Genomic DNA, 12657 nt, shown 5'->3' with positions numbered 1-12657 from the left:
CCCAGTTCTCTTGAACTCACTGAAGTCTGAGATTTTCCAGTTCCTAGTTTCCCGTTGTTTTGAGTGTGGCAGAAGTCATGCTGGATTGACAGTGTGGCCAATGTTGAATGTTTATCCCTTTAAGCTTGGAAAACAGACCCTTACACGTAGACCTGTACCACACACACACACGCCACTGAATAGCAGGCTAGTGATTGCTGTTAGCCACTGATTCCTTCAAAACCACTCATTGTTGAATTTGCGAGTTCCAACTTGTGCAATGTTTATGCCCAATGGCTGATGAGCACCGCTACGTTATATTTATAATTTCTCTTCATTATTTCTCTTCACATGACAAGGATGAAAAGGATTTCCCAGTAGATTGACAACTTGATTCATGATGACTGCTAGCTTGCTAGCTAATATTTTGAAAATATGATGTTGACATGGTCAGTCCAATCAAACCTACTGTAGATATAACGTGATTTCACGTCATTTTATCTGTGACCAATGACCTTGAGCCTTCTTGGATGGGCACTTCTAATGTAACTCTATGGCAGCACCCAAGGGGCTTGAATTTTCAAACTCTCTCCGTAGATTTTGCATTGACGTAGTGTCCCCATGAGTGACAGAACACTGAGCCAACTAGAGAACATTACCATCCCCTACGCTCCATATTTTCTGCTGGCTACCCCACCACTACAGAAAGCATTGAGCTAGGCTGAAACACTTGCATTTTGGAGCTGCCTTACTTAAGAAAGCAAAAAGGTAAAAAGGTTTGTATCAAATCAAATCAAATTTTATTTGTCACATACACATGGTTAGCAGATGTTAATGCGAGTGTAGCGAAATGCTTGTGCTTCTAGTTCCGACAATGCAGTGATAACCAACAAGTAATCTAACTAACAATTCCAAAACTACTGTCTTATACACAGTGTAAGGGGATAAGGAATATGTACATAAGGATATATGAATGAGTGATGGTACAGAGCAGCATACAGTAGATGGTATCGAGTACAGTATATACATATGAGATGAGTGTGTAGACAAAGTAAACAAAGTGGCATAGTTAAAGTGGCTAGTGATACATGTATTACATAAGGATGCAGTCGATGATGTAGAGTACAGTATATACATATGCATATGAGATTAATAATGTAGGGTAAGTAACATTATATTAGGTAGCATTGTTTAAAGTGGCTAGTGATATATTTACATCATTTCCCATCAATTCCCATTATTAAAGTGGCTGGAGTTGGGAAAGTGGCAATGACAGTGTGTTGGCAGCAGCCACTCAATGTTAGTGGTGGCTGTTTAACAGTCTGATGGCCTTGAGATAGAAGCTGTTTTTCAGTCTCTCGGTCCCAGCTTTGATGCACCTGTACTGACCTCGCCTTCTGGATGATAGCGGGGTGAACAGGCAGTGGTTCGGGTGGTTGATGTCCTTGATGATCTTTATGTCCTTCCTGTAACATCGGGTGGTGTAGGTGTCCTGGAGGGCAGGTAGTTTGCCCCCGGTGATGCGTTGTGCAGTCCTCACTACCCTCTGGAGAGCCTTACGGTTGAGGGCGGAGCAGTTGCCGTACCAGGCGGTGATACAGCCCGCCAGGATGCTCTCGATTGTGCATCTGTAGAAGTTTGTGAGTGCTTTTGGTGACAAGCCGAATTTCTTCAGCCTCCTGAGGTTGAAGAGGCGCTGCTGCGCCTTCTTCACGACGCTGTCAGTGTGAGTGGACCAATTCAGTTTGTCTGTGATGTGTATGCCGAGGAACTTAAAACTAGCTACCCTCTCCACTACTGTTCCATCGATGTGGATAGGGGGTGTTCCCTCTGCTGTTTCCTGAAGTCCACAATCATCTCCTTAGTTTTGTTGACGTTGAGTGTGAGGTTATTTTCCTGACACCACACTCCGAGGGCCCTCACCTCCTCCCTGTAGGCCGTCTCGTTGTTGTTGGTAATCAAGCCTACCACTGTTGTGTCGTCCGCAAACTTGATGATTGAGTTGGAGGCGTGCGTGGCCACGCAGTCGTGGGTGAACAGGGAGTACAGGAGAGGGCTCAGAACGCACCCTTGTGGGGCCCCCGTGTTGAGGATCAGCGGGGAGGAGATGTTGTTGCCTACCCTCACCACCTGGGGGCGGCCCGTCAGGAAGTCCAGTACCCAGTTGCACAGGGCGGGGTCGAGACCCAGGGTCTTGAGCTTGATGACAAGCTTGGAGGGTACTATGGTGTTGAATGCCGAGCTGTAGTCGATGAACAGCATTCTCACATAGGTATTCCTCTTGTCCAGGTGGGTTAGGGCAGTGTGCAGTGTGGTTGAGATTGCATCGTCTGTGGACCTATTTGGGCGGTAAGCAAATTGGAGTGGGTCTAGGGTGTCAGGTAGGGTGGAGGTGATATGGTCCTTGACTAGTCTCTCAAAGCACTTCATGATGACGGAAGTGAGTGCTACGGGGCGGTAGTCGTTTAGCTCAGTTACCTTAGCTTTCTTGGGAACAGGAACAATGGTGGCCCTCTTGAAGCATGTGGGAACAGCAGACTGGTATAGGGATTGATTGAATATGTCCGTAAACACACCGGCCAGCTGGTCTGCGCATGCTCTGAGGGCGTGGCTGGGGATGCCGTCTGGGCCTGCAGCCTTGCAAGGGTTAACACGTTTAAATGTCTTACTCACCTCGGCTGCAGTGAAGGAGAGGCCGCATGTTTTCGTTGCAGGCCGCGTCAGTGGCACTGTATTGTCCTCAAAGCGGGCAAAAAAGTTATTTTAGTCTGCCTGGGAGCAAGACATTCTGGTCCGTGACTGGGCTGGGTTTCTTCTTGTAGTCCGTGATTGACTGTAGACCCTGCCACATGCCTCTTGTGTCTGAGCCATTGAATTGAGATTCCACTTTGTCTCTGTACTGACGCTTAGCTTGTTTAATAGCCTTGCGGAGGGAATAGCTGCATTGTTTATATTCGGAAATGTTACCAGACACCTTGCCCTGATTAAAAGCAGTGGTTCGCGCTTTCAGTTTCACGCGAATGCTGCCATCAATCCACGGTTTCTGGTTTGGGAATGTTTTTATCGTTGCTATGGGAACGACATCTTCGACGCACGTTCTAATGAACTCGCACACCGAATCAGTGTATTCGTCAATATTTCCATCTGACGCAATACGAAACATGTCCCAGTCCACGTGATGGAAGCAGTCTTGGAGTGTAGAGTCAGCTTGGTCTGACCAGCGTTGGACAGACCTCAGCGTGGGAGCCTCTTGTTTTAGCCTCTGCCTGTAGGCAGGGATCAGCAAAATGGAGTCGTGGTCAGCTTTCCCGAAAGGGAAAGGGCGCACCGGAATCCGCTGAAGCGCCATAAACTTCACATAGGAACCCAGCTCCTCCTCTCTCCCAGATGGCCATAGCCCACTCCAACGGGCCGTACAGTCAGCAGGAAAATGACCGTAGCAACCTTGGACCTCTCGGTGGTGGGTCTCCCGTCTGATAGGCGAAATAGAGGAAGCACTGGAGTAGGAAGCCATGGCATTAATGAATAATGAATGTTCAGGATCATTGTAAGAACTTTTTGGGTTCAGAATGTTGGAGCTAGAGACTAAAGTGCAATTTAAGCACATTGATTAATTAGTTAAGCCAGTATGATTGGTAACACTTTACAATGAGGGTACATGAATTAAAATGATTTAATGCATGCGTTTAACATTAATTCACTTTGAATAATAATTGTATGCATGTTTACTAAGCTATCAGCAAATACAGGATTCGAAGCACATGCATTTTAAGTGGCTGTGACATAGGGTTCATGGACAGTCGGAAGATCAAATGAAATATTAGGAGAGACATCACAGCTGTTGACATAGGGTTCATGGACAGGGTTCAGTATATTGAAGAGACAAAACGGTCACGGCCAACACACAGCATAAAATAGACCAGCCCAAACACAGGACCAAAATAGTGAATAACTACACGAAAACCACCATACAACAGAGTAACAAAAACAATTTACTATATATAAGGACGCTAATTAAACTAAAATACACACAGGTGAAACTAATAAGACAAAACCAACAGACAAACGAAAAAAGGATCGGTAATCGGTGACGGACCGCCGAGCACCACCCGAACAGGCAGGGGAGTTCGGCGGAAGTGACAGTGCTCCTCTTCTGCCGTTCTCTAACCTTAGTGAATCCTTAACGGCTTTCCAGGGTTCAGTAGATTGTCTATTTGGGCGCATAAAATAGTGAATCCCAAACAGGTGTCCAGGACCATTCCTCCACCGCAGGATCGGTCTGGCTCTGATGCCATGGGGCCAGGAGCTGGTAACAAAAACAACACACACAAAAAAGGGGACAAGTTAGTTGAGGATGGCGTAGGGAGTTCTGAGCGAGTTCAGCCCAAGGAACATACCTTGCCCATCACCAGGCCGGTCCCGGCAATAGGACCGCAAATCCTTCCCACATCCTGGTTTAACGCTCCACCTGCCCATTACTCTCAGGGTGAAAACCTGAGGTTAAACTGACCGAGACCCCCAGCTCCATAAACCTCCACACTCTGGACGTGAATTGGGGACCCCGATAAGAAACGAAGTCCTCAGGCACCCCATAGTGCCGGAAGACATGGGTAAACAAGGCCTCCGCAGTCTGCAGAGCCTTAGGGAGACCGGGCAACGGGATGAGACGACAGCACTTAGAAAACCGATCCACAACAACCAGGATCGTAGTACTTCCCTGGGACGGGGGAAGGTCGGTAAGAAAGTCCACCGATAAGTGTGTCCACGGCCGTTGTGGAACGGGGAGGGGTTGTAACTTCCCTCTAGGCAGGTGCCGAGGAGCCTTGCTCTGAGCACACACTGAACAGGAGGAGACATAAAATATCACGTCTTTAGCCAGCGTGGGCCACCAGTATCTCCCTCTAAGACTCCGCACTGTCCTCTCGATGCCAAGATGACCCGAGGAGGGGAGAGGGGTTTTTACACCTCTTTTACACCTGCATTGTTTGCTGTTTGGGGTTTTAGGCTGGGTTTCTGTACAGCACTTTGAGATATCAGCTGATGTACTAAGGGCTATATAAATAAATGTGATTTGATTTGATTTGATTTGAGAGTATGAGCCCACCGGATCAGCTTATCCCGGACCGCCCTCGGCACGTACTGAGTCCCCACTGGACAGTTAGGGGGGCGGCTATAACCGTGAGGCCTCCTCTATCTCAGAGTCCACCTCCCATACCACCGGTGCCACGGGACATGACGGTGGAATGATGGGAGTTGGCTCAATGGACCGCTCCTCGGTATCATAGAGGCGGGACAGCGCGTCGGCTTTGGTGTTTTGAGAGCCTGGCAGGTATGAGATAGTAAACCGAAACCTGGTAAAAAAAAACATGGCCCATCTAGCCTGACGTGGATTTAGTCTCCTCGCTGCCCGGATATACTCGAGATTACGATGGTCAGTCCAGATGAGAAAAGGGTGTTTCGCCCCCTCAAGCCAATGTCTCCACACCTTCAGAGCCTTGACTACAGCTAACAACTCCCGGTCCCCCACGTCATAGTTTCGCTCCGCTGGACTGAGCTTGCTCGAAAAGAAAGCACACGGGCGGAGCTTGGGTGGCACGCCCGAGCGCTGGGACAGCACGGCCCCGACCCCCGCCTCGGACGCATCCCTCTCCACTATGAACGCTAAAGAGGGGTCCGGATGCGCCAAAATGGGCGCATTGGTGAACAGCTCTTTCAAACGACTGAAAGCTCTGCCCGCCTCTGCTGACCAACGCAAGCGCACCGGTCCTCCCTTCAGCAGTGAGGTGATGGGAGCAGCCACCTGACCAAAACCCCGGATAAACCTCCGGTAGTAATTGGCAAACCCTAAAAACCGCTGCACTTCTTTCACCGTGGTCGGAGTCGGCCAATTACGCACAGCTGTAACGCGGTCATCCTCCATCACCACCCCGGAGGTGGAAATACGATACCCCAGGAAGGAAACGGACTGAAAAACTCACATTTCTCCGCCTTGCAATACAGGTCATGCTCAAGCAGCCGCCCAAGTACCTTACGCACCAGAGACACATGCGCCGCGCGGGTGGCAGAATAGATCAAGATGTCATCGATGTACACTACCACTCCCTGCCCGAGCAGGTCTCGGAGAATCTCATCTACGAAGGATTGGAAGACAGCTGGAGCATTCTTCAACCCATATGGCATGACGGGTACTCATAATGACCAGATGTAGTACTACAGTGCCTTGTGAAAGTATTCGGCCCCCTTGAACTTTGCGACCTTTTGCCACATTTCAGGCTTCAAACATAAAGATATAAAACTGTTTTTTTTTGTGAAGAATCAACAACAAGTGGGACACAATCATGAAGTGGAACGACATTTATTGAATATTTCAAACTTTTTTAACAAATCAAAAACTGAAACATTGGGCGTGCAAAATTATTAAGCCCCCTTAAGTTAATACTTTGTAGCGCCACCTTTTGCTGCGATTACAGCTGTAAGTCGCTTGGGGTATGTCTCTATCAGTTTTGCACATCGAGAGACTGACATTTTTTCCCATTCCTCCTTGCAAAACAGCTCGAGCTCAGTGAGGTTGGATGGAGAGCATTTGTGAACAGCAGTTTTCAGTTCTTTCCACAGATTCTCGATTGGATTCAGGTCTGGACTTTGACTTGGCCATTCTAACACCTGGATATGTTTATTTTTGAACCATTCCATTGTAGATTTTGCTTTATGTTTTGGATCATTGTCTTGTTGGAAGACAAATCTCCGTCCCAGTCTCAGGTCTTTTGCAGACTCCATCAGGTCTTCTTCCAGAATGGTCCTGTATTTGGCTCCATCCATCTTCCCATCAATTTTAACCATCTTCCCTGTCCCTGCTGAAGAAAAGCAGGCCCAAACCATGATGCTGCCACCACCATGTTTGACAGTGGGGATGGTGTGTTTAGGGTGATGAGCTGTGTTGCTTTTACGCCAAACATAACGTTTTGCATTGTTGCCAAAAGTTAAATTTGGGTTTCATCTGACCAGAGCACCTTCTTCCACATGTTTGGTGTGTCTCCCAGGTGGCTTGTGGCAAACTTTAAACAACACTTTTTATGGATATCTTTAAGAAATGGCTTTCTTCTTGCCACTCTTCCATAAAGGCCAGATTTGTGCAATATACGACTGATTGTTGTCCTATGGACAGTGTCTCCCACCTCAGCTGTAGATCTCTGCAGTTCATCCAGAGTGATCATGGGCCTCTTGGCTGCATCTCTGATCAGTCTTCTTGTATGAGCTGAAAGTTTAGAGGGACGGCCAGGTCTTGGTAGATTTGCAGTGGTCTGATACTCCTTCCATTTCAATATTATTGCTTGCACAGTGCTCCTTGGGATGTTTAAAGCTTGGGAAATCTTTTTGTATCCAAATCCGGCTTTAAACTTCTTCACAACAGTATCTCGGCCCTGCCTGGTGTGTTCCTTGTTCTTCATGATGCTCCCTGCGCTTTTAACGGACCTCTGAGACTATCACAGTGCAGGTGCATTTATACGGAGACTTGATTACACACAGGTGGATTGTAATTTATCATCATTAGTCATTTAGGTCAACATTGGATCATTCAGAGATCCTCACTGAACTTCTGGAGAGAGTTTGCTGCACTGAAAGTAAAGGAGCTGAATAATTTTGCACGCCCAATTTTTAAGTTTTTAATTTGTTAAAAAAGTTTGAAATATCCAATAAATGTCGTTCCACTTCATGATTGTGTCCCACTTGTTGTTGATTCTTCACAAAAAATACAGTTTTATATCTTTATGTTTGAAGCCTGAAATGTGTCAAAAGGTTGCAAAGTTCAAGGGGGCCGAATACTTTCGCAAGGCACTGTAAATGCGGTTTTCCACCAGATTATACATGCTCCTCAGGTCCAGTTTTGTGAAGAAGCGCGCCCCGTGAAATGATTCCACCGCCGTAGCGATGAGAGGTAGTGGGTAACTAAACCCCACTGTGATGGAATTTAGACCTCTATAATCAATGCACGGACACAGACCTCCATCCTTCTTCTTCACAAAAAAAGAAGCTGGAGGAGACGGGTGATGCGGAGGGCCGAATGCCCCTGTCCCAGCGATTCAGCAACATATGTTTCCATCGCTACCGTCTCCTCCTGGGACAATGGATACACGTGACTCCTAGGAAGTGCAGCGTTCTCCAGAAGGTTTATCACGCAGTGCTCTCGACAATGGGGTGGTAATTGGGTCACCATCTTTTTACTGAAGGCGATAGCCAAATCGGCATATTCAGAGGGAATGCTCACGGTGGAAACCTGGTCTGGACTCTCCACCGTAGTCGCACCAACGGCAACTCCTATACACCTACCTGAACACTCCTCTGACCATCCCTTAAGAGCCCCCTGTCGCCAGGAAATCACCGGGTTGTTTTGAGCTAGCCAGGGAATTCCCAACACCACTGGAAACGCAGGTAAATCGATAAGGAACAGACTAATCTGCTCCTTATGATCCCCTTGCGTTACCATGTCCAGCGGCACCGTAGCCTCCCTAACTACTCCTGACCCTAATGGTTGGCTATCTAAGGAGTGCACGGGGAAAGGTAGGTCTAACGACACCAGGGGAATCCCTAGCCTTAACGCAAGCCCACGATCCATGAAATTCCCAGCTGCGCCTGAATCGACTAGCACCTTAGGCTGTAGAGACGGAAAAAAAAACAGGGAAAGAAGTCAACACATACATATGACCGACAGGAAGCTCTGGATGAGTCTGGTGCTTACTCACCTGGGGTGATCGAGTAGTGCTCCGCCTGCCCTCCCAACTCCCAGACAAGTTCCTCCAGCACCGGTCGGCCGTGTGCTCTCGGCGACCACAACTGGTGCAGGAGGACACTCCTCCTCCGGTCCCCCTCGAAGCCGCCCCTCCTAATTCCATAGGGATAGGGGCAGGAGGGCTGGGAAGTGGAAACGACAGGACCTGATCCGAACGCCCGCGGGCAGCCAGCAGGTTGTCGAGACGGATAGCCAAGTCAATGAGTTCATCCAGGGTGAAGGTGGTGTCCCGACACGCTAGCTCCCTGCGGACGTCCTCCCTGAGACTGCATCGGAAATGATCTATCAAGGCCCTGTCGTTCCACCCTGCTCCTGCGGCCAAGGTCCTGAACTCCAGAGCAAAGTCCTGTACGCTCCTTGTCTCCTGACGCAGGTGGAACAGCCGTTCACCGCCGCCCGACCCTCTGGTGGATGGTCAAACACAGCTCGGAATCGGTGGATGAACTCTGGGTAATTATCCCTCGCAGAGTCCGGACCATTCCACACTGCGTTGGCCCACTCGAGGACTCGCCCAGTCAAGCAGGATACGAAGGCGCTCATGCTCTCCTCTCCGGAGGGAGCAGGACGCACGGTAGCCAGGTATAGTTCCAGTTGGCGAAGGAAACCCTGGCACCCAGCCGCCGTTCCATCATACTCCCGTGGGAGAGTCAGCCGAAGAGCCCCGGAGCCATATGTGGTTGCAGGAACAGGAGGTGCTGAAGGAGGGGGTGCTGGAGATGAGGTGGGAAGGCCACTCCTCTCCCATCGATCCATCCTCTCCATCATTTGGTCCATGGCCGAACCAATCCTGTGAAGCACGCTGGTGTGATGGAGGACCCTCTCCTCCATCGAAATGAGAGGAGACGCTGCTGCTCCTGCTGATTCCATTGTTCAGGTGCGGGATTCTGTCACGATTTACTAGGAGTGGTGGGTGGAATCAGGCGCAGAGAGCAGGGTTCAGTAGATTGTCAATTTATTATCCGGCGCACAAAAACGGTCACGGCCAACACACAGGGCGCATACAATAGACCAGCCCAAACACAGGACCAAAATAGTCCGGAGAATAACTACACGAAAACCACCATACAACAGAGTAACAAAAACAATCCCGCACAAAAAAGGGCGGGACAACCTACTATATATAAGGACGCTAATTAAACTAAAATACACACAGGTGAAACTAATAAGACAAAACCAACAGACAAACGAAAAAGGGATCGGTAGTGGCTAGTAGGACGGTGACGACGACCGCCGAGCACCACCCGGACAGGCAGGGGAGCCAACTTCAGCGGAAGTCGTGACAGCTGTGCTGTCAGAATTCACATCCTGCTTCACACAGGCAACAGAGACACAGAATAAAACAGACATCTACAGTTCAAACATACTTTGAAAATCAGGGATTAAAGTCACATTGTTTTTTTCAGGCTATTGTTGTATTGATTTACAAAGTGATGACATAATGGGGATAATTAATTTATCATATATTTAATCATTAGTTGGAAAACAGGGAAATGAAGATATTCACACTTTACTAACATGAACAATCAACAGATTAGGCAGCACAGCGGTCAGCACAAATGAGGAAGTTCTCTCTGCAGACATCAAACATCTTAACCACATGTGCGGGGGAGAAGAATATGAGGACATTCACAAGAGAACGTTGGTCCCCCAATTATACAGTATGTCACCTCTGAGATGGGGCAATACCTATGTGTTGGTGCTGTACATGTCCAATATACTGAATAATGTAAAATCTTTTTATGAGTTGCAAGTGAGGTTTATACAGTACCAGTCAAAAGTTTGGATACACCTACCCATTCAACTGTTTTTCTTTATTTGTACTATTGTCTACATTGTAGTATAATAGTGAAGACACCAAAACTATGAAATAATCATGAAGGAACCAAAAAAGTGTCAAAAATATTTATAATTTTAGATTCTTCAAAGTAGCCACCCTTTGCCTTGGTGACAGCTTTGCACACTCTTGCACACTCTTAAAGACAACCTTAACGTTGTTGTCTTTAAGCCATTTTGCCACAACTTTGGAAGTATGCTTGGGATCATTGTCCATTTGGAAGACTCATTTGCGACCAAGCTTTATCTTCCTGACTGATGTCTTGAATTGTTGCTTCAATATATCCACATAATTCTCCCTCCTCATGATGCCAATTATTTTGTGAAGTGCACCAGTCCCTCCGGCAGCAAAGCACCCCCACACCATGATCGTCTGCTAAATGACTTAAATGTAAATGTAAATGTAAATGATGCTGCCACCCCTGTGCTTCACGGTTGGGATGGTGTTCTTCGGCTTGCAAGCCTTCCCCTTTTTCCTCCAAACATAACAATGGTCATTATGGCCAAACATTTCTATTTTTGTTTGATCAGACCAGCGGACATTTCTCAAAAAAGTATGATCTTTGTCCCCATGTGCAGTTGCAAACCGTAGTCTGGCTTTTTTTATGGCTGTTTTGGAGCAGTGGCTTCTTTCTTGCTTTCAGGTTATGTCGATATACTGTGGATATAGATAGTTTTGTACCTGTTTCCTCCAGCATCTTCACAAGGTCCTTTGCTGTTGTTCTGGGATTGATTTGCACTTCTCGCACCAAAGTACGTTCATCTGTAGGAGACAGAAAGCGTTTCCTTCCTGAGCGGTATGGCGGCTGCGTGGTCCCATGGTGTTTATACTTGCGTACTATTGTTTGTACAGATGAACGTGGTACCTTCAGGCGTTTGGAAATTGCTCCCAAAGATGAACCAGACTTGTGGTCTTGGCTGATTTCTTTTGATTTTCCCATGATGTCAAGCAAAGAGGCACTGGTTTTGAAGGTAGGTCTTGAAATAGATCCACAGGTATACCTCCAATTGACTCAAATAGCCCATCAGAAGCTTCTAAAGCCATGCCATCATTTTCTGGAATTTTCCAAGCTGTTTAAAGGCACAGTCAATTTAATGTATGTAAACTTCTGACCCACTGGAATTGTGATACAGTGAATTCTAAGTGAAATAATCTGTCTGTAAACAATTGTTGGAAAAATGACTTGTGTCATGTACAAAGTAGATGTCCTACCCAACTTGCCAAAACTATAGTTTGTCAGCAAGAAATTTGTGGAGTGGTTGAAAAACTAGTTGTAATGACTCCAACATAAGTGTATGTACATTTCAGACTTCAACTGTATATACCTATATAAACTATTACTGCCCATTTTAATATGATTCAACAAGAATAAGATAAAAACTGAAGTCTGAGGTAAAAACGTAAAAACAATCTAAACAGTTTTGAAACGAAGTCAAGACTTGATTGAGCAGAGAATTCCACTCACTTGTCACACAAACATAGGTGAGATTCCACAGTCGTGGCCAAAAGTTTTGAAATTGACACAAATATTAATTTTCACAAAGTCTGCTGTCTCAGTTTGTTTGATGGCATTTTGCATATACTCCAGAACATTATGAAGAGTGATCAGATGAATTTCAATTAATTACAAAGTCCCTCATTGCCATGCAAATTCACTGAATCCTCCAAAAACATTTCCACTGCATTTCAGCCCTGCCACAAAAGGACCAGCTGACATCATGTCAGTGATTCTCTCATTAACACAGGTGTGAGTGTTGACGAGGACAAGTCTGGAGATCGCTCTGTCATGCTGATTGAGTTCGAATAACAGACTGGAAGCTTGGAATCATTGTTCTTCCTCTGTCAACCATGGTTACCTGCAAGGAAACACGTGGCATCATCATTGCTTTGCACAAAAAAAACTTCAACGGCAGTTGTTGTGAAGAACGCTTCAGGGCGCCCAAGAAAGTCCAGCAGGCACCAGGGCCGTCTCCTAAAGTTGATTCAGCAGCAGGATCAGGGCACCACCAGTACAGAGCTTCATCATTAATGGCAGCAGGCAGGTGTGAGTGCATCT

Source organism: Oncorhynchus gorbuscha, linkage group LG24, assembly GCF_021184085.1.
Source record: "Oncorhynchus gorbuscha isolate QuinsamMale2020 ecotype Even-year linkage group LG24, OgorEven_v1.0, whole genome shotgun sequence".
NCBI lineage: Eukaryota > Metazoa > Chordata > Actinopteri > Salmoniformes > Salmonidae > Oncorhynchus > Oncorhynchus gorbuscha.
Note: the sequence above shows the minus strand (reverse complement) of the source record.